Source organism: Nomascus leucogenys, chromosome 5 (assembly GCF_006542625.1).
Source record: "Nomascus leucogenys isolate Asia chromosome 5, Asia_NLE_v1, whole genome shotgun sequence".
In the NCBI taxonomy this organism is placed as follows: domain Eukaryota; kingdom Metazoa; phylum Chordata; class Mammalia; order Primates; family Hylobatidae; genus Nomascus; species Nomascus leucogenys.
In genome coordinates, this window is record NC_044385.1 from 89,704,874 (window position 1) to 89,725,664 (window position 20,791).

At 35.5% G+C, this 20,791-nt stretch overlaps 1 non-coding gene across 1 annotated transcript; it reads left to right on the forward strand.

Annotated features, from left to right (window-relative positions):
• Positions 1-2,924: 2,924 nt before the first annotated feature.
• On the forward strand, positions 2,925-3,028 carry LOC115835252. Its single transcript, XR_004030244.1, has one exon. It is a non-coding gene; the product is annotated as a U6 spliceosomal RNA (small nuclear RNA).
• Positions 3,029-20,791: the final 17,763 nt, after the last annotated feature.

Genomic DNA, 20,791 nt, shown 5'->3' on the forward strand with positions numbered 1-20,791 from the left:
TGAATCTGATTATTATGTGTCTTGGAGTTGCTCTTCTCAAGGAGTATCTTTGTGGTGTTCTCTGTATTTCTTGAATTTGAATGTTGTCCTGTCTTGCTAGGTTGGGGAAGTTCTCCTGGATAATATCCTGAAGAGTGTTTTCCAACTTGGTTCCATTCTCCCCATGACTTTCAGGTACACCAATTAAATGTGGGTTTGGTCTTTTCACATAGCCTGATATTTCTTGGAGGTATTGCTTGTTCCTTTTATTTTTTTTCTCTAATCTTGTCTTCATGCTTTATTTCATTAAGTTGATCTTCAGTCTCTGATATCCTTTCTTCTAATTGATCAATTCAGCTATCGATACTTCTGTATGCCTCACAAAGTTCTCCTGCTGTGTTTTTCAACTCTATCAGGTCATCTATCTTCTTCTCTAAACTCTTATTTTAGTTAGCAATTCCACTAACCTTTTTTCAAGATTCATAGCTTCCTTTCATTGGTTTAGAACATGCTGCTTTAGCTCAGAGGAGTTTACTGTTATCCAGCTTCTGAAGCCTACTTCTGTCCATTTGTCAAACTCATTCTCCATCCAGTTTTGTTCCCGTGCTGGCAAGGAGTTGTGATCCTTTGGAGGAGAAGAAACATTCTGGTTTTTGGAATTTTCAGGCTTTTTGCAATGGTTTTTCCTCATCTTCATGAATTTATCTACTTTGGTCTTTGATGTTGGTGACTTTCAAATGGAGTTTCTGTCTGGATGTCCTTTTTGTTGATGTTGAAGCTATTCCTTTCTGTTTGTTAGTTTTCCTTCTATCAGTCAGGCCCCTCTTCTGCAGGTCTGCTGGAGTTTGCTGGAAGTCCACTCCAGACCCCCTTTGCCTGGGTTTCACCAGCAGAGGCTGCAGAACAACAAAGATTGCTGCCCGTTCCTTCTTCTGGAAGCTTCATCCCAGAGAGGCACCTGTCAGATGCTAGCAAGAGCTCTCCTGTATGAGGTGTCTGTCGACCCCTGCTGGGAGGTGTCTGTCAACCCCTGCTGGGAGGTGTCTCCCAGTCAGGAGGCACAGGGGTCAGGGACCCACTTGAGTAGGCAGTCTGTCCCTTAGCAGAGCTCAAGCACTGTGCTGGGAGATCTGATGCTCTCTTCAGAGCCAGCAGGCAGGAATGTTTAAGTCTGCTGAAGCTGCGCCCACAGCTGCCCCTTCCCCCAGGTGCTCTGTCCCAGAAAGATGGGAGTTTTATCTATAAGACCCTGACTGGGGCTACTGCCTTTCTTTCAGAGATGCCCTGCCCAGAGAGGAGGAATCTAGAGAGGCAGTCCGGCTACAGAGGCTTTGCAGAGCTCCAGTTGGCTCCACCCAGTTCAAACATCCTGGTGGCTTTGTTTACACTGTGAGGGGAAAACTACCTACTGAAGCCTCAGTAATGGTGGACGCTCTTCCCCCAATGAAGCTCGAGTGTCTCAGGTCAACTTCAGACTGCTGTGCTGGCAGCGAGAATTTCAAGCCAGTGGATCTTAGCTTGCTGGACTCCATAGGGGTGGGATCTGCCAAGCTAGACCACTTGACTTCCTAGCTTCAGCACCCTTTCCAGGGGAGTCAATGGTTTCATCTCACTGGTGTTCCAGGCGCCACTGGGGTATGAAAAAAAACTCCTGCATCTAGGTTATTGTCTGCCCAAATGGCTGCCCAGTTTTGTGCTTGAAACCCAGGGCCCTGGTGGCATAGGCACCCGAGGGAATCTCCTGCACTGCAGGTTGCTAAGACTATGGGAAAAGTGTAGTATCTGGGCTGCAGTGCATTGTTCCTCACGGCACAGTCCCTCACAGCTTCCCTTGGCTAGCGGAGGGAGTTCCTGACCCCTTGTGGTTCCAGGGTGAGGTGACTCCCCACCTTGCTTTGGCTTGCCCTCCATGGGCTGCACCCACTGTCTAACCAGTCCCAATGAGATGAGCTGGGTACCTCAGTTAGAAATGCAGAGATCACCTGTCTTCTGTGTTGATCTCACCAGGAGCTGCAGACTGGAGCTGTTCCTATTCAGCCATCTTGCTAGCAACCTCTTCTATAATATAGTTTTTAGAGATTCTTTCTAACTTAAACTTGCATATATTCTAGACATTTCATTCCTAGATATTTATGTTCACATGAAGATTTATACACAAATTTTTATAGCTTTATTTGTAAAGCACCAAACTGGAAACATTCCAAATATCCAAAAACAGGTAAATGAATAAACAAATTGTATACCCATAAAGCAGAATACTATTCAGAAATTTTTTAAAGTGGTGATTAACACCAAAATGTGAATAAATCTGAAAACAAAGATAGTAAAATAAACTCCACAAAGTGAGTACATAATGTGAGATTCCACTTATATAAAACGCTTAAAATAAGAAAAACAAAATATAATGACAGAAAGGAAATTAATAGTGTTAGAAAAGAGAGGTTGTAGGACTCTATATGAATTACAAAAGAAGATACTCTTGGGGCTGGTGGGTATACTTATCAATTTAATTGCAGTGTTTATTTGAGTGGCTTATATGCATATCAATTCAACAAATTAAACACTTTATGCACTGATTGTTGTACATCAATTAAACCTCAACAAAAGTATTAAAATGCATTAATCAGCATGTTAAATATTACTAGAAGGAAGCACTTTTAAAAGGATTAATATAAGTCATTATGATTTAAAAATTACTATATCACAAATTAATATATAAATGATGACTACAGTAAATCCTAACATTCAATAACAGTTTTCATTATTATACTGTATATATTCATTTCATATTATTTTGTTTTATTTTTGTTTATGTTTTGCCTTTTTGAAATCTGTTAGTAAACTACATATGGGAAATTTGCTAACCATTTTTAAAATAGCTTCATAATTCCGGAGTCAGTAAATAAATGGAGTATAAATACAAACCATTTTAAAAATATACTGTCATGCTTACTTTGGCACTTACACTAAAATTGAAACAATACAGAGAAAACTAGCAGGACCCCTGCACAAAGATGACACACACATCTGTGAAGCATTCCATATTTTTACCAGAATAGCCATATTAGAGAGAAACACAACTGACCTGATGGAGCTGAAAAACACAACATGGAAAATTCACAGTGCAATGACATGTATCAATAGCAGAATAGATGAAGTGGAGAAAAGAATCTCAGAGCTTGAAGACTATCTTTCTGAAATAAGACAGGCAGACAAGAATAGAGAAAAAAGAATGAAAAGGAATGAACAGAACCTCTGAGAAATGTGGGACTATGTAAAAAGACTGAACCTACAACTGATTGGGGTACTTGAAAGAGACAGGGAGGACAGAACCAAGTTGGAAAACATACTTTGGGAGGTCATCCAGGAGAACTTCCTCCAACCTAGCAAGATAGGCCAAGATTCAAATTCAAGAAATCTAGGGAGCCCCAGTAAGATACTTCACAACAAGATCAATTACAAGGCACATAATCGTCAGATTCTCCAAGGTTGAAATGAAAGAAAAATGTTACGGGCAGCCAGAGAGAAAGGCTGGGTCACCTACAAAGGGAAATCCGTCAGTATAACAACAGACCTCTCAGTGTAAACCTTACAAGACAGATGCAATTTGGGGCCAATATTCAACATTCTTAAAGAAAAGAATTTCCAACCCAGAATTTCATATCCAGCCCAACTAAGTCTCATAAGCGAGGGAGAAATAAGATTCTTTACAGACAAGCAAAGTATGAGAGAATAAGTCACCTCCAGGCCTGCTTTGCAAGAGTTCCTGAAAGAAGCACTAAATATGAAAAGGAAAAACTGTTACTAGCCACTACAAAAACATACTGAAGTACACAGACCAGTGACACTGTGAAGCGACCACATGATAAGTCTGCAAAATAACCAGCTTGAATTATGATGACAGGATCAAACTCACACATAGCAATATTAACATTAAATGTAAATGAGCTAAATGCCTCAATTAAAAGACATAGGATGGCAAGCTGGATGGGGTCAAAATCTGTTGGTATGCTGTCTTCAAGAGACCCATCTCACATGCAAAGACACACATAGGTTCAACATAAAGGGATTGAGGAAAACTTACCAAGCAAATGGAAAACAGGAAAAAGCAGGAGTCACAAACCTAGTTTCTGACAAAAAAAAATTTTAAACCAACAAAGATCAGAAAAGACAAAGAAGGTCCCTATATAATGGTAAAGGAGTCAATTCCACAAGAAGAGCTAACTATTCCTAAATAGATGTACACCCAATAAAGGAGCACCTGGATTTATAAAGCAAGTTCTTAGAGACCTACAAAGAGATGTAGACTTCCACATAACAATAGTGGGAGACTTTAACACCACACTGACAACGTTAGATGGATCATCAAGACAGAAAATTAACAAAGATACTCAGGACCTGAACTCAGCTCTGGATCAAGCAGACCTGATCAATATATACAGAACTCCTCACCTTGCAAACAACAGGATATATATTCTTCTCATTGCCATATACATTTACTCTAAAATTGATCACATAATCTGAAATAAAACACTCTTCAGCAAATGCAGAAGAAGTGAAATAACAGTATCTCAGATCACAGCACAATCAAATTAGAATTCAAGACTAAAAAATTCACTTAGAACCACAAAACTGCATGGAAATTGAACAAGCTGTTCCTGAATGACTCATGGGTAAATAATGAAATTAAGGCAAAATCAAGAAGTTCTTTTAAACTAATGAGAACAAAGAGACAATGTATCAGAATCTCTTGGATGCAGATAAAGCAGTGTTATGAGGGAAATGTATATAGCACTAAATGCTCACATCAAAAAGCTAGGAAGATCTCATATTAATAACCTAATATCACAACTAAAAGAACTAGAAAACCAAAAGCAAACAAACCCAAAGATGGCAGAAGATAAGCAATAACCAAGATCAGAGGGCAACTGAAAGATAAAGACATGAAAATTCCTTCAACAAATCAATTAATCCAGGAGTTTTTTTTTTTTTGCAAAAAAACATAAAGTAGACCACTAGCTAGACTAATAAAGAAGAAAAAAGAGAAGAATCAAGTAGACACAATCAGAAATGATAAGGGGGATATCACCAATGACCCCACAGTAAAGCAAACAACCATCAGAGAATACTGTGAACATCTGTATGCACATAAACCACATAAACTATAAAATCTAGAAGAGATGGATAAATTCCTGAATACATACATCCCCCCAAGACTGAACCAGAAGGAAATCGAAACCCTGAGTAGACCAATAATGAGTTCTAAAATTGAGTCAGTAATAAGTAGTCTACCAATCAAAAAAGCCCAGGACCAGATGGATTTACAGCTGAATTCTACCAGAGGTACAAAGAAAAGCTGGTACCATTTCTACTGAAGCTATTCCATAAAGTTGAAAAGGAGGGACTCCTCCATAACTAATTTTATGAGGCCAGAATCATCCTGATACCAAAAACCTGACCACAATACACCAAAAATAGAAAACTTCAGGCTAATATCCCAGATTAACACTGATGCAAATATCTTTAATAAATACTGACAAACCAAATCCAGCAGCATGTCAAAAGGCTTATCCATCACATTCAAGTTAGTTTCATCCCTGGGGTGCAAGGTTGGTTTAACATATTAAAATAAATAAACACAATTCATCACATAAACAGAACTAAAGACAAAAACCACGTGATTTTCTCAATAGATGCAGAAAAGACCTTTGACAAAATTCAGCATCCCTTTATCTTAAAAACTCTCAAAAAACTAGGTTTTAAAGGAATATACCTCAAGATAATAAGAACCATATATAACAAACCCACATCAAATATCATACTTAAAGGGCAAAAGCTGGAAGTGTTCTCCTTGAAAACCATCATAGGACAAGGATGCACTCTCTCACCACTCCTATTCAAAATAGTATGGAAGTTTTGACCAGGGCAATCAGACAAGAGAAATAAATAAAGGGTATTTAAATAGGGAGAAAGAATGTCAAATTATCTTTATTTGCAGATGGTCCTATATCAAGAAAATTTTATTGTCTCAGTCAAAAAGCTTCTTAAGCTAATAAGAAACTTAAGCGAAGTCTCAGGATACAAAATCAATGTGCAGAAATCACTAGCATTCCAATACGCCAACAACAGTCAAGAAGAGAGCCAAATCGGGAATGAACTGAGATACACAATTGTTACAAAAAGAAAAAAAATATTTGGGAACACAGCTAATATGGGCAGTGAAGGACCTTTTCAAGAACTACAAACTATTGCTCAAGGAAATCAAAGAAGACACAAATAAATGGAAAAACGTTCCATGCTCATGAATAGGAAGAATCAATATTGTGAAAATGGCCATACTGCCCAAAGTAATTTATAGATTCAATGCTATTCCCATTAAACTACCATTGACATTCTTCACAGAAGTAAAAGAAACTATTTTAAAATTCATATGGAGTCAATAAGGGAGCCTGAATAGCCAAGACAATACTAAGCAAAAAGAACAAAGCTGGAAGCATCATGCTACTTGACTTCAAACTATACTACAAGGCTACAGTAACCAAAACAGCATGGTACTGGTACAAAAACAGATACATAAACAAACGGAACAGAATAGAGATCTCAGAAATAAAACCGCACACCTATAAGCATCTGATCATCAAAAAACCTGACAAAAACAAGCACTGGGGAAAGGATTCCCTATTTAATAATATGCCGGGAAAACTGGCTAGCCATATGCAGCAAATTGAAACTGGATCCCTTCCTTATTCCTTATACAAAAATTAACTCAAGAGAGATTAAAGACTTAAATGTAAAACTGGAAACTATAAAAACCGTAGAAAAAAAAATCTAGGCAATATCATTCAAGACATTGGCACCAGCAAAGATTTCATGATGAAAATGTCAAAAGCAACTTCAAAAGCAAAATTTGACAAATAGGAACTAAGTAAACTAAAGAGCTTTTGCATAGCAAAAGAAAGTATCATCAGAGTGAACAAGCAGCCTACACAATGGGAGAATATTTTTGCAATCTATCCATCTGACAAGGCTTTAATATGGAAAGTCTGCAGGAAACTTAAGCAAACTTACAAGAAAAAGCAAACAACCCCATTAAAAAGTGGGCAAAGAACATGAACAGACACTTCTCAAAAGAAGACATACATGCAGTCAACAAACATGAAAAAAAAATCTCAACATCACTGATCATTAGAGAAATGCAAATCAAAACCACAATGAGATACCACCTCATGCCAGTGATAATGGCAGTTATTGAAAGGTCAAGAAACAACAGATGCTGGTGACCTTGCAGGGGAAAAGGAATGCTTTTACACAGTTGGTGGGAATGTAAATTAGTTCAACCATAGTGGAAGACAGTGTGGCAATTCCTCAAAAATCTAGAGTTAGATATATTATTTGACCCAGCAATCCCATTACTGGGTATGTACCCAAAGGAATATAAATTATTCTACTATAAAGATACATGCACACATACATTTATTTATTTATTTATTTATTTATTTATTTATTTATTTTATTTATTTTATTTTTTTTTGAGATGGTGTCTCACTCTGTAGCCCAGGCTGGAGTGCAGAGTGTGCCATCTTGGCTCACTGCAAGTTCTGCCTCCTGGGTTCACGCCATTCTCCTGCCTCAGCCTCCAGAGTAGCTGAGACTACAGGCACATGCTGCCAAGCCTGGCTAATTTTTTGTATTTTTAGTAGAGAGGGGGTTTCACCATGTTAGCCAGGATGGTCTCAATCTCCTAACCTTGTGATCTGCCCACCTCAGCCTCCCAAAGTGCTGGGATTGCAGGAGTGAACCACCGCGCCCGGCCCCATGCACACACATATTTATTGCAGCACTCTTCACAATAGCAAAGACATGGAAACAAACCAAATGCCCATCAATGATAGACTGAATAAAGATAATGTGATACATATACACCATAGAATACAATGCAGCCATAAAAGGGAACAAGATCATGTCCTTCAGAAGGACATGGACAGAGCTGGAAGCTGTTATCCTCAGCAAATTTTTGCAGGAACAGAAAACCAAACACTAATGTTCTTACTTAAAAGTGGGAGCTGAACAATGAGAACACATGGACACACTGTGGGGGAAACAACACATATTGGTGCCTCTCAGGGGAGTTGTGGCGGGGAGGGAGCTCATCAGAAAGAACAGCTAATGAATGCTGGGCTTACTACTTAGGTGATGGGATGATCTGTGCAGCAAATCACCATGGCGCACATTTACCTATGTAACAAACCACATATCCTGCACAGGTACTCCCGAACTTAAAATAAAAGTTAAGGGAAAAAAAGAAAATGTAACCAAATTAAATTTAAATTAAATCATTTAAATTAAATGAAAATGATTTAGTTAAACCATTTGATTAAAAGATAGAATCAAATAAGATCTAGTATTTGACAGCACAGCATGGTGACTACTGTCAATAGTAATTTATTATGCATTTTCAAATAACTAAAACATTATAATTGGGTTGTTTGTAACACAAAGAAAGGATAAGTGCCTGAGGTGATGAATACCCCGTTTACCCTGATGTGATTATTATGCATTGTATGCCTCAATCAAAATATCTCATGCACCCCATTAATGTACACACAAAGTTAAAAGTAAAACTTATTTAAAAAGACAAAAAATAATGCCTATTCCCATCTTTTGTATATTTAAATAAATGACAAATAATATAAATAATACACAAAGGCTTTACTTAGCATAGTTACCTTATTATTACCTTAGCCTTATTAATAGCAAAATATTTTATAAACTTGAGTTAAATATCATCAATAAAGTTCTAATCAGCTGCCCATAAGATATTTAAGACATTTTTCTAAATACAAAAAACTAAGTTTCCATGCTTTTGATGGAGCATCTACATGGGAAAATTTTAAATTGCATCAGAAAAGGCAGAGAAAAGTGAATTATGATTTCCAGGAAGATAGAGTAAACTTTGCATTTTAAGTATGCGATTAATGCCAGATTCCTATGACAATTCATAACTATATTCTTGGATATTTTGATTCTACCTGGCTTGATTAAAAAATAATCTTAATGGAACATTAAATGAGGAGTAGAGAGACAACCTGTAATCAGAATCAAGTTATTCTCTGATCTAATTCATCCTGCAGATCCTTAGTTTATTCCTCACAGTATATTTACTGATACATTGCTGCTTAAAAAAAATCACTTTTATTTAATAACGAATTGGTTATATATGGCTACAGGTAACAAGAACGTCCTTTTCAGGTATCCAATATAAATTTCTGAAACAGTGACTGATAATGCAAAACAAAGGGAAACTAGTGTTTAATGGAATATAGAGGGTCAGATGTGGATAAAATATTTCAAAAAAAAAAAGAAGAGTACCTTAACATTGTAATAGAAATGCAAATGTTTAATCACTCTTTATTCCACCAGGAGAAATGCACTTAAAGTAATGTAATACTAGCCACAACTTATTTGAGAAAAGAATCAAAAGCAAAGATGCCAGGCAGAATGTATATTAAGTTGCAAAAAGTAAAGTCGGGGTTAGATAGAAAAGCAATTCTCTCATTTCACATGATAGAAATAACAGAATATTTAGACTACCTTTTCTTCTCATGAGAGAACACTCAATAAATTGAGATCAGAGCATTTTCTCCTATTTCCATTTTAGACATTATATTATTATTTCGTTTCTCATGCCTGGTTTTGTTAAGTAAGTACTCTCTTGTAGCCAGCAATCATTCTGTCAGAGGATAATAATTTATTTTGTGTAATTTTGTTTAGTTTAACACATACGCACACCTTTATTCTTGAACTTGTATATTGGATTACTGATTAATTGTTGAGGCACTATTTGGACAATTAAAAATTAGACACTCCTTTTGCTATAATGATTTTTATAAATTGATTTGGTTTAAAATTAATCATTATGAAATAGGTAATAGAGTATTTTTCCAAGATAATTACATGTATATGTAGATGATTTGTGCCCTTTTCAGTTTTTTCTCGCTTTGTATTTTTAACTTGTTTCTCAAGGATTTTGTCTGCAAACATACTGTCATTTGTTACTTGTAAGGTAAACATTGTTAACATTAAAATTTGTCATTGGTGATTACTGTAATCCTAAATTTGATGTGAAAAAATTCCTCCTACATTCCTGCTACTATATTGGTAGAGTCAACTGTCAAAAATAATTATACAAATTTGTAATAAAACAGACATTGTTGATTTTCAAAAGAATAACAAACATTTCAAAAGAATAACAAACAAAAGAGGGAAAAAAGTTACATACAAAGCTGCCTACATAGAGAAATAACCCTTCAGCAATATTATAAAATTTATTTTAGCACTGAAATGTGTTGATCACATTTGCATGAGAAAAAACATCATATTTTACATTTATTTTAGATATTTACATAAAAATGAGGCTCATAAATAAATCTATATTGACAAAGAAGGACGATGTTTGTGCTGTACTGAGAATGACAACTGTGATGAATCAAGGACAACTGTGAGAGTTAAGTTCAAAAGGAACTGACTTGATGAATAGCAATTTTACCTCAGGCCTCAAAGTACACTAGGTCATTGTCTGCAGGCTCTTCTGAGCAGCCTGTGTTCATCCAGAATTATACCGGAAGGATAGAAGTTGTGTGAGATGAGACAGAAGAGATCACCTTTACAGCCCCAAAGTATGTTAATGCTCTTTTTGCAGCTCTCACTATCTTTTAGAGATGCTTATGTTGATGCTTTTTTGATAAACTGCTTAGCCAAAAAAAATCTTGAGAATGTGCTAAACAACTACAATTGAACTTTTATTGTTGGTAAATAGAAAACTTTGATCATTTAATGCACAACACTACACTGAATGACGGCAGAGTTAAAGATGAAACGTGCCTGATTATACAACTATGGTCAAAATACGATACGCTTTAGCTATAAAGTGCTTTTATTGGAAACAATTTGTCCACTCACCTTCAGATCTCAGTATAAAAGTGAGTTCTCAGAGTAGTCTCCCTAAATGCACAGAATAAACTAGATTCAACTACCATAGGCATTTGCAAATCTCTATACATGATTTGGAAATTATTTGTCACTCTAGTGATATGCTCTGTGGTTCACTAGACAGTATGCTCTATGATAGTAGGTCGCATATTTGCTTTGTTCAATACTGTGCCCCAGAGTAATTTTGGGGGTACATATTAAACATTCTGTGCATATTTGCTAAATACAAATATGAATCAATAGATTTTATAAGTGAAAAACTAGAAGAACCACCTGTATAATATGGATACTACATAAATGCAATGTGTTACAATTATGAAGCAGCATATGGTCATTCATATTTCATTAACATAAGTGGCAGAGACATTTTTCAAAAAGCAGAAAACCAAGAATCACAGGATTGGGTTTATATAAGAAATGTCACTAAAATTTGTGTGGTCTAGGCAAATTTACTCAAAATTAGGGTGAAAATTCATTGAGATAATAAGTGTAAAATGTTCTATAACACTCCGTATTTTATATATTTGATGAGTCATAGATATTAGTAGTAAAATTGTGGCAACATAACACCTGGCCTTCTGCATAGGTGACCATGCTACATGTGTTTTTCTTCCTGGCAGTTGCCTTCCATACAAGACTACAATTTCTCCGTTCTACTCAGAAATATGAATATGACTCTTTTTGGCAATGAAAGGTAGAAACGCATGAATCAAGTGCAGATGTCTTTTCTCTTCTGCTGTGATGTATGGAAATAGTCTAGATAGAAGCTGCTTTGCGATTTGAGTCCTGCAAATTAGATGACATTGAGCAACCACTGACCCATAATTAAAATAAAATGGGAAAATGAAATAAAGGTCTGTTTTAATAAGTTTCTATGATTTTTAGAATGTTTTCTACAACTGTACGACATGACCTAATCTGACAGATTTAACAACCCTCTTTTTTAGTTAAAAGCACTGAAAATTTGATGGCAAGATTACATAAAGAAAGAATGATTGCTATAGTGGCCCAAAATATGATCCAAAAACTTACATCAGGACAGCAGTGTTGAGAGTAAATATTTTACATTTTTCAAGTCAGCATTCTTTTTTTTTAACATGGAAAGTGCCATTAGAGTTTTAAAATAGTAAGCTTTAAGGCAATCTTAAGATTTACACTATAAACAACTGATGGGAAATAAAGTAGGAAAACCAGCCTAGCACAGGGCAAGAGTGTAGAAGTAGTGAAGACAATGTTTAGGTGCTAGTGAGTGCCTGAGAGGGCCCTGTGCTTGTGTGATTCCTGGTTTTCTGCTTTTTGAAAAATATCTCCACCACTCACATGAATGAAATATGAATGACTATGCCATAGGCGCACCTCCACCCAAGAAAAATGTAGACATCTGAAATGAGAGAAAATGTGCTGTCAGCATTTGATGAGATGCCAGACCTCATGATCACTGTCCAGTACTAGCGTGATGAAGCACTGGAGGCAGGTGTATGGTGAGGCACTACTAGGCTGAGGGTCTCTAAGACAATCTCTAGCTCCAGACTAGATATCAGACTACTGCTGCTGTATAATTGACTCCAGGTAAACAAAGAGAAGAACCACCAAGTTTGTCAATGCACAGAATCATGAGAAGTAATTAATTGTTGTTTAAGCCACTATTGTGTTATGGAATGTATTAGCCTACTTGGGCTGCCATAACAAAATACCACAGCCTGGCTTAAATGTCAGAAATTTATTTTCTTACAGTTCTGGGGTCTATACATCTAGATCAAGGTAATGTCAGGGTTTGTCTCCAGTGAGGTCTCTCTTCCTGGTTTGCAGATGGCCCTTCTGGCAGTAGCTTCACACGGCCTTTCTTCTGGGTGTGCACAGAGATAGAGATGTCATTTCTTATAACATCGCCAGCCCTATTCTCACAATAATGACTTCATTTAACAATTATCACTTTCTTATAGGCTCTATCTCCAAATAAAATCCACTGGGAGATATGGATTCAACATTTGAATTTTGCCACAGTTCAGCCCATCACATGCAACCAGGGCCAACTGAAACAATATATATTTTTGAATTGTTTTAATGTCCCATTAGTCAATTCATTTATTTCTGGAGCAATATTGTAGTCTTAGTTTACAGCTTTAATAATGGCATCTATTTGCCTGGCACAGTGTCTCACGCCTGTAATCCCAGCACTTTGGGAGGCCAAGGCAGGTGGATCACCTGAGATTGGGAGTTCAAGACCTGCCTGACCAACACAGTGAAACCCCATCTCTACTGAAAATATAAAATGAGCTGGGCATGGTGGCACATGCCTGTAATCCCAGCTACTCAGGGTTCTGGATGCAATATATTCCTATTTTAAAATTTTATTTAGCCTAATTTATACTATAACTCACAAATCAGCCCACTCTGAATGGGATTCTCTGCAACAAGAGGTTCTAGAATGTGCCCAACTTGAAATTCAACGAGCAGTCTCAGGAGTGTCCCCTAAAGATTTCTATAAAGGAGAACTTCTCTGTTTTTAGTCTATTGTCAGATGAAATCACTCTGAAGAAAATCACCTTCTCACAGAACAACTGGCCAGATGTATGACCCCCAAAATCAACTTGATGATGAGAACTGAAATTCATATACTCTTCTGATGGTGGAACCACCAAATACACAATGAATACTGCTGGGTTTCTGCTGCTACCCATCCCCTAACCAGAACATAAATTTTTAATTTATATATTCTGAAGATGTGCTATTAAGAATATTTACATTTATACATTTAAAAATATTTAGATATTTAAGAGTAACTTGAATTCTTATTTTCTAGTAAAAATTTTATGTAAAGTCTATATTGTCAGACATAAACGTGGCTATCTCAGCTATTTCCCATTACTACATATTTGGCTAGATCATCTTTTATCACTCTTTTATTCTGAAAATTTGTTTTGTTTTTATGTATGTTTATTTAAAAAATATATAGATAAATTTAGTAGTTTAATGCAGTTTTATAACCTTTGTCTTTTTCTAGGTCTTTTTTATTAATTAATAATTATTATGTTTACTGAACTACTGTTATTTCTCAAATATCTTATATAATTTCTGTTTATACCACCCCTTAATGTGGTTTTTCTATTTTCTTACGTTTTAATTGATTTAAATTTTTTCTTTATTTTCTCTAATAATTTGTAACTTAAATATGTCATTTCTATTTCCCTAATATTTTCGGACAGATATTTACTATAAAACTCACCTATCAATGTTAGGGCCACTATTAGCATATGATTTGTCATCTAATTCAGGGCATTGTTGAAAGTATGAGTTATATTTGTATTTATAGTGAGACATACAGTTTATTTACATAATTATACATTTAAAATATCCTGGGAAGCCAGAATGTATGTCAACCAAGTAATTGTTAAAATTAATATCTCTTTCCTCATGCTAAATGAAGTAATGATTTTTAAAAGTTATGTCTTTGTTTCTATCAACCTACAAGTTTATCAATTATTTTCTTTATCATTACTTTTTGAATCTCAAATTTTATGTTTGAAGTAATTTTTCTTCATCATAAAAACATCTATTAGATCTTTCATTAGAAAATATTTTTCATAGAGAACATTTGTTGGTAGAAAGTATTTTTATTCCACCATCATTCTTGAAAGATATATTGACTGTGCGTTAGAATTCTAAGCTAATTATTTTCTCTCAGTACTCTGCAGACATTCATTTATTCTCTGACTTCCAGTTATTATTTATCTCTTCTCTGGCTATTGTTAAAGTCTTTTTATTAACTCTAGCTTTACTAAGATGCATTGAAGTGAAATTTATATTTTATGCATTATGATTTGAATTTGGGGCTTCTTAAATCTGTGTGTCAACACTTGCCATAAACTTTACCATTACCTCTGAAATTATTACATATTTACACATTTATTTATATGTTTATTTCCAGAACTTCAATTAGATGCAGATCATACTACCTTACTCTGCCTACCATGTCTTTTTATTGCTTTATTTTTTATATGCCTATTACTTTAATATGTCTTCTCAGAATTTTCTTGTTATATATTTCAGCTTATTAACTGCTTTTCAGTCTTGTCTGCTAAGTAAGCAATGTTGTTTCATATAAATTATCTTTGTAAATTTCTAGTGGTTATACATTTCTTTCAACTGAGCATATTGACTAGATCATCCTCCCCCCATGCAAAGCTGACCCAAAACACAGAAAAATAACATTAAAGTTGACCTCATTACAAATATCATATAAATATTGCATTCTCATTAATTTTTTCTTTCCCTTTATACCTTTTGAGTAATTCAAACTGGATGCTTATGAAAACTATATTTATCATTTTTGTCTGACTTCATATCTAGAATCAATTTGGTTCAATGCAGCTTCTAACCACCAGGATATGCAGGCATAAAAAATGAGTTACAGAAAATATATTTTCATATGAAACTTATGATTAAAGAAGAGAAATGGCATTTTCATGGAAACCCACAACATGCAGAATAATAAAATGATTTCCATGTAAGAACAGAAAATATCCAGGCACAATGACCACAGTGTTCTTCCTTCAACACTCCCCATGCCTGCAGGGCACATCTCTAAAATATTTGCTTGGCATCTCCTCTACCTCTCTCAAAGATTTGCTCAAATCTCATCTTCTCTATGTATCATTACGCCCACAATACTGCACCATGAGGCATTACCATGGGAACCGCTCATAATCCATATTCTACTTTAAAAAATGTAACATTTACCATATATGCATATATATTTTTATATGTAGATGAAATAAGCCACCTTTTTTTTTTACTTTTAAAGATTTTATTTTTATTTAGAGCAGTTAAGCTCATGCCACAATAGAGCAGAAAGTACAGAGAATTACCATAGTCTCTCATTATCTGTGGTTTGACTTTTCAGTTTCAGTTACTATCATGGTCCAAAAATATTAAATGTAAAATTCCAGAAATAAACAATTCACAAGTTTAACATTGCACATCATCTTGAGTAGCATGAGGAAACCGCATGCTGCCCCACTCTGCCCTGCCCAGGGACCAGGGCCATAAATCATCCCACCCATTAGTCACTTAGTAGACCCCTTGGTTATCAGATTGATTGCCATGGAATTGTAGTGCTTGTGTTTATGTAACCCTTATTTTATTTTACTTAATAATAGCCCCAAAGTACAAGGACTGTGATGCTGGAATATTTTTATTTGTCATATTTTATTGGTAATTGATATGGTTTGGCTGTGTACCCACCCAAATATCATCTTGAAATCCCATGTATTGTGGAAGGGACCCAGCAGGAGGTAATTGATTCATGGGGGTGAGTCTTTCTCGTGCTGTTCTCATGATAGTGAAAAGGTCTCATGAGATCTGATGGTTTTAAAAACAAGAGTTGAGCTGCACAACCTCTCTTTGCCTGCTGCCATCCACCGAAGATGTGACTTGCTCCTCCTTGCCTTCCACCATGGTTGTGAGGCCTCCCCAGCCATGTGGAATGGAACTGTAAGTCCTATGCACCTCTTTCTTTTGTAAATTTTATCAGTCCCAGGTATGTCTTTTTTTTTTTTTTTTTTGAAATGGAGTTTTGCTCTTGTTGCCCAGGCTGGAGTGCAATGGCACAATCTTGGCTCACTGCAACCTCTGCCTCCCGGGTTCAAGTGATTCTGCCACCTTAGCCTCCCAAGCAGCTGGGATTACTGGCACATTCCACCACCCCCGGCTAATTTTGTATTTTCACTAGAGACAGGGTTTCTCCATTTTGGTCAGGCTGGTCTCAAACTCCCGACCTCAGGAGATCCACTCACCTCGGCCTCCCAAAGTGCTGGGATTACAGGCGTGAGCCACTGTACCTGGCCCCAGGTATGTCTTTATCAGCAGCATGAAAACTGATTAATACAGTAGTAGTGTTATTAATTTCTTAATATACCTAATTAATAAATTAAAGTGTCTTTATTGTAGATAGGTATATATGTATAGGAAAAACACATAATACTCAGTAGACCCTTGGGCCATACAGATTCGAACTAAGTGGGTCCACTTATATACAGATTTTCTTCCACCACTGTCACCCTTGAGGCAGCAAGATCAACCCCTCCTCTACCTCCTCCTCCTCAGCCTACTCAATGTGAAGATAATGATGATAAAGACCTTTATGATGATCAACTTCCACTTAATAAATAGTAAAACATATTTTCTTTCTTAAGATTTTAATAATATTTTCTTTTTCCTAGCTTACTTTATTGTAAGAATACAGTATATAATACATATAACAGACAAATATGTGTCAATTGACTCTTTTATGTTATTGATAAGGCTCTGGTCAACAGTCACTATTAGTACTTAAGTTTTTGAAGAGACAAAAGTTATATGCAGGTATTTTATTGCATGGGGGACTGGCATCCCAAACCCCTATACTGTTCAAGAGTCAACTAAAAAAACAAAGTTTGGCACTATCTGTAGTGGTTTCAGGCATCCACTGGAAGTCTTAGAACTTCTATCCTGTAGATAAGATGTGACTAGTGTGCTATATACACACTGCCCACACCCATGCATTTGCTCCCCTATTATCTACATCCCCTACCACAATTATACCTTTGTTACAACTGATGAACCTACATTGGCACCTCATAATAACTTAAAGTTCATAGTTAACATTAGAATTTACACTGTATGGGTTTGGACAAATGTCCAAATATCAAACTGACAGAATCATACAGTATGTATCTTTTCAGATTGTTTTATTTCACTTAGTCATATTCATTTAAGGTTTCTCTATGTCTGTTTATGGCTTGATAATTCATTTATTCTTAGCTATGATTAATATTTCATTGTCTGGATGTGTCACAGTTTATGTACCCATTCACTTATTAAAGGACATTTTGGTTGCTTCCAAGTTTTGGAAATGATAAACAAGGCTGCTATAAAAATCTGTTGTGCAGGTTTTTGTGTGGACGTAAGTTTTCAATTCCTTTGTAAAGTATACAGGTGGGCAGTGGGCAATTGCTGGATTTTATGTTTATTTTGTAAGAAACCTCCAGTGGTCTTCCAAAGTGACTGTACCATGTTTAATTCCCACCAGCAATGAATGAGAGTGCCTATTACTCAACATACTTGCCAGAATTTAGTGTTGCCAGTATTTCAGACTTTGATCATTCAAAAGATGTGTAGTGGTATCTCGTTCTTATTTAATTTGCATTTTCAGTCAGGTTATTTGATTTGTTATTGTTGAATTTGAAGAGTTCATCGTATTTTTCGTAACAGTCCTTTATCTCATATGTATTTTGCAAATATTTTCCCCTACCCTGTGGTTTGTCTTCTAATTATCTTAGCACTGTCTTTTGCAGAACAGTTTTTAAATTCATCTTACCAATTTTTCTCTTTCTTGGATCATGCGCTTGGCGTTGTATCTAAAAGGTCATCACCATATCCAGGATCATCTAGGCTTCCTCTTATGTTATCTTCTGGTAGTTTTATACTTTTGTGTTTTACATTTAGATCTAAGATCCATTTAGGATTAAATTTTGTGAAGGATGTAAGGTCTGTGTCTAGATTTCATTATTTTGCATGTGGATACCCAGAAGCTCCAGCCCCATTTGTTGGAAATACTATCTTTCCTGGCGTTGTATGACCTTTACTCCTTTGTCTAAGATAAGTTCATTTATGATCAATTGTTTTTATTTGGGTTTATTCCTGGGCTTTCTATTCTAGTCTTCCTCTTTCTTTTCTATTTTGTTGATCTATTTGTTTATTCTTTCACTAACATTCATCATATTTTAGCCTCTATAACATTTTCTAACCGATTGTACTTTTTTGGTTATAATCTGTCTCTCTTATCCAGAATATGAAATACACAAAGATGGAGACCTTCAGATATTTTGTTTGTTTTTTCTTTTATCTTTTTCCTAGTTTTGTTTTCTATTTTCTCTAGTGTACCCCAAATGATGACTTCAGTTTCTGTATATAATAGTTTCTTAGTACAGATTTGCAGAGTTAATCCAATAATTGGGCTCCATTAAAATGCCCAATGTTATGCAGTAATTTTTTCAATCAGACGATTTTATCTGCTTTTACTTAGGCTACATTTTTTACAATGCTATTTGCATGGTATGTTCTGAGGCTCTAGATTTTTCTGATGTATAGCCTATTTGGACAAACTCTTGTTTAAAAGCATGTGTCAAAATATTTGAAGCTGTATGTTTGATTTTAAACTTTGAATACAGCACAACTTTGAGTTGTTCACATTTTTAAGAGGTGCACAAGTTTCTCTGACATGACTTAGCAACTATCTGCAGCAGTTGTGCCTTAACACTCTCAGTTTCACGTGGTAACATAGAAGCCCAACAAACACTTGTTTTGTTCCTTCCAAGAGAGTTTACCAAAATACTTTTTAGAAATAGCTGTGTTTCACTGTTCACAGGGCGGTCAAGCTGTGCTGCAGGACAGAATATAAAATGAGTGTGGCCAAGGTTAACAAGCAGATGAATGCCACCCAGAGAAGAGACCTACATGATTTGGGGTCACTGAGAACCGAAGACATGTACACTAGGCTCCAGTGGTATGGTACAGCTATTTATTTACAGAAAAAGAAGAAAAGGAGTGCAAGACTTTGTTTCCCCATGGCCAGAGGATCCACTCCATTGCCGATGTGGTTACTGTGGCTGCAGGTCCCTCACTTTGTACTGCAGTAAAGGGACCATGACCTCTTCCCCATGGGGTCCGAAATATAGAAAGCTGGGGGAGTGCCAGAGGATCACTGAAGCTTGTGCCTAAGCAGAATATTTACGGAGCATATATCAAGCCTAAACAGGGAAAAGTATTTTCTCTCTGAAAATATGACAAGCCCAGCCCAGGCTGTGAGGGTTTTTTATCTCCCAATAAGAAATATTACAGGCCGAAGGCCACTCTTATGCAGCCATGCAGGCAGCAAGAAGTTGCATATGCTGCCTTTCTCAACTTGTTTGAACTTAACTTTCTAACCTTTAAGCTAACATTTAATTTTGTACCTACCACATCTTTACCTGTGGCAAGCTTGTCACACAGCATGTTGGACTGTTTCAGGAGAGTCATGGCCAAGATTTATTTACTGCTGCAGCAACTAACAAACATCCATCCTTTAGAACTAGGTTGTAAGAAAGCATAAATTCTTGTTTATTTGGTAATATCTTAAGTGTATTTAGGAGTGCCTAATAATATGCTATGGAAGACTGATTATATTACCATTAATTATAAAATTATATTACAGGTAACATACTATAAATCTAAGTAGTTAAGTAGGATGCTTGAATTCTAATAAAACAGTGAATAGGACTATTACCTATATACAGTATTCAAGTTTTTAAAATTTGTGCTGTAAAAGCGGATTTATAAAAATTTTCAAAACCATTTATTTTATATAGTGTTCAAAAGCAGGATAACTAAACATTAAAAGGACTTTACTTTTTAAAACAATATTGACATATTTTATTGATTATAGCCCAAGTGATCATTTATATTCATTTCATAATGATAATTATTTCAAAGAGCTACAAGGTATCAAAATTCTTATTTAGAACGACATACATTTTATTGTTGACAAAACAAACACGCTTCTGTTGTAATCAATAGATGAGATACATAAGTATTTTATAATTTTATTTAATCCTATAACTCTAAATCATCATTTGATTAGAGAGTTGAAAAGACATTCAGCCTACAGAGGTTGAATATAATTAATCTCTGTGACATAAATGAATATAATTATTTATGTCACTGAGCACAGCATATTATCTAATTTGATATGCAAATGGGTATGTAATAACATAAATTACATGTTAAATTTCAGATATAGAACAAT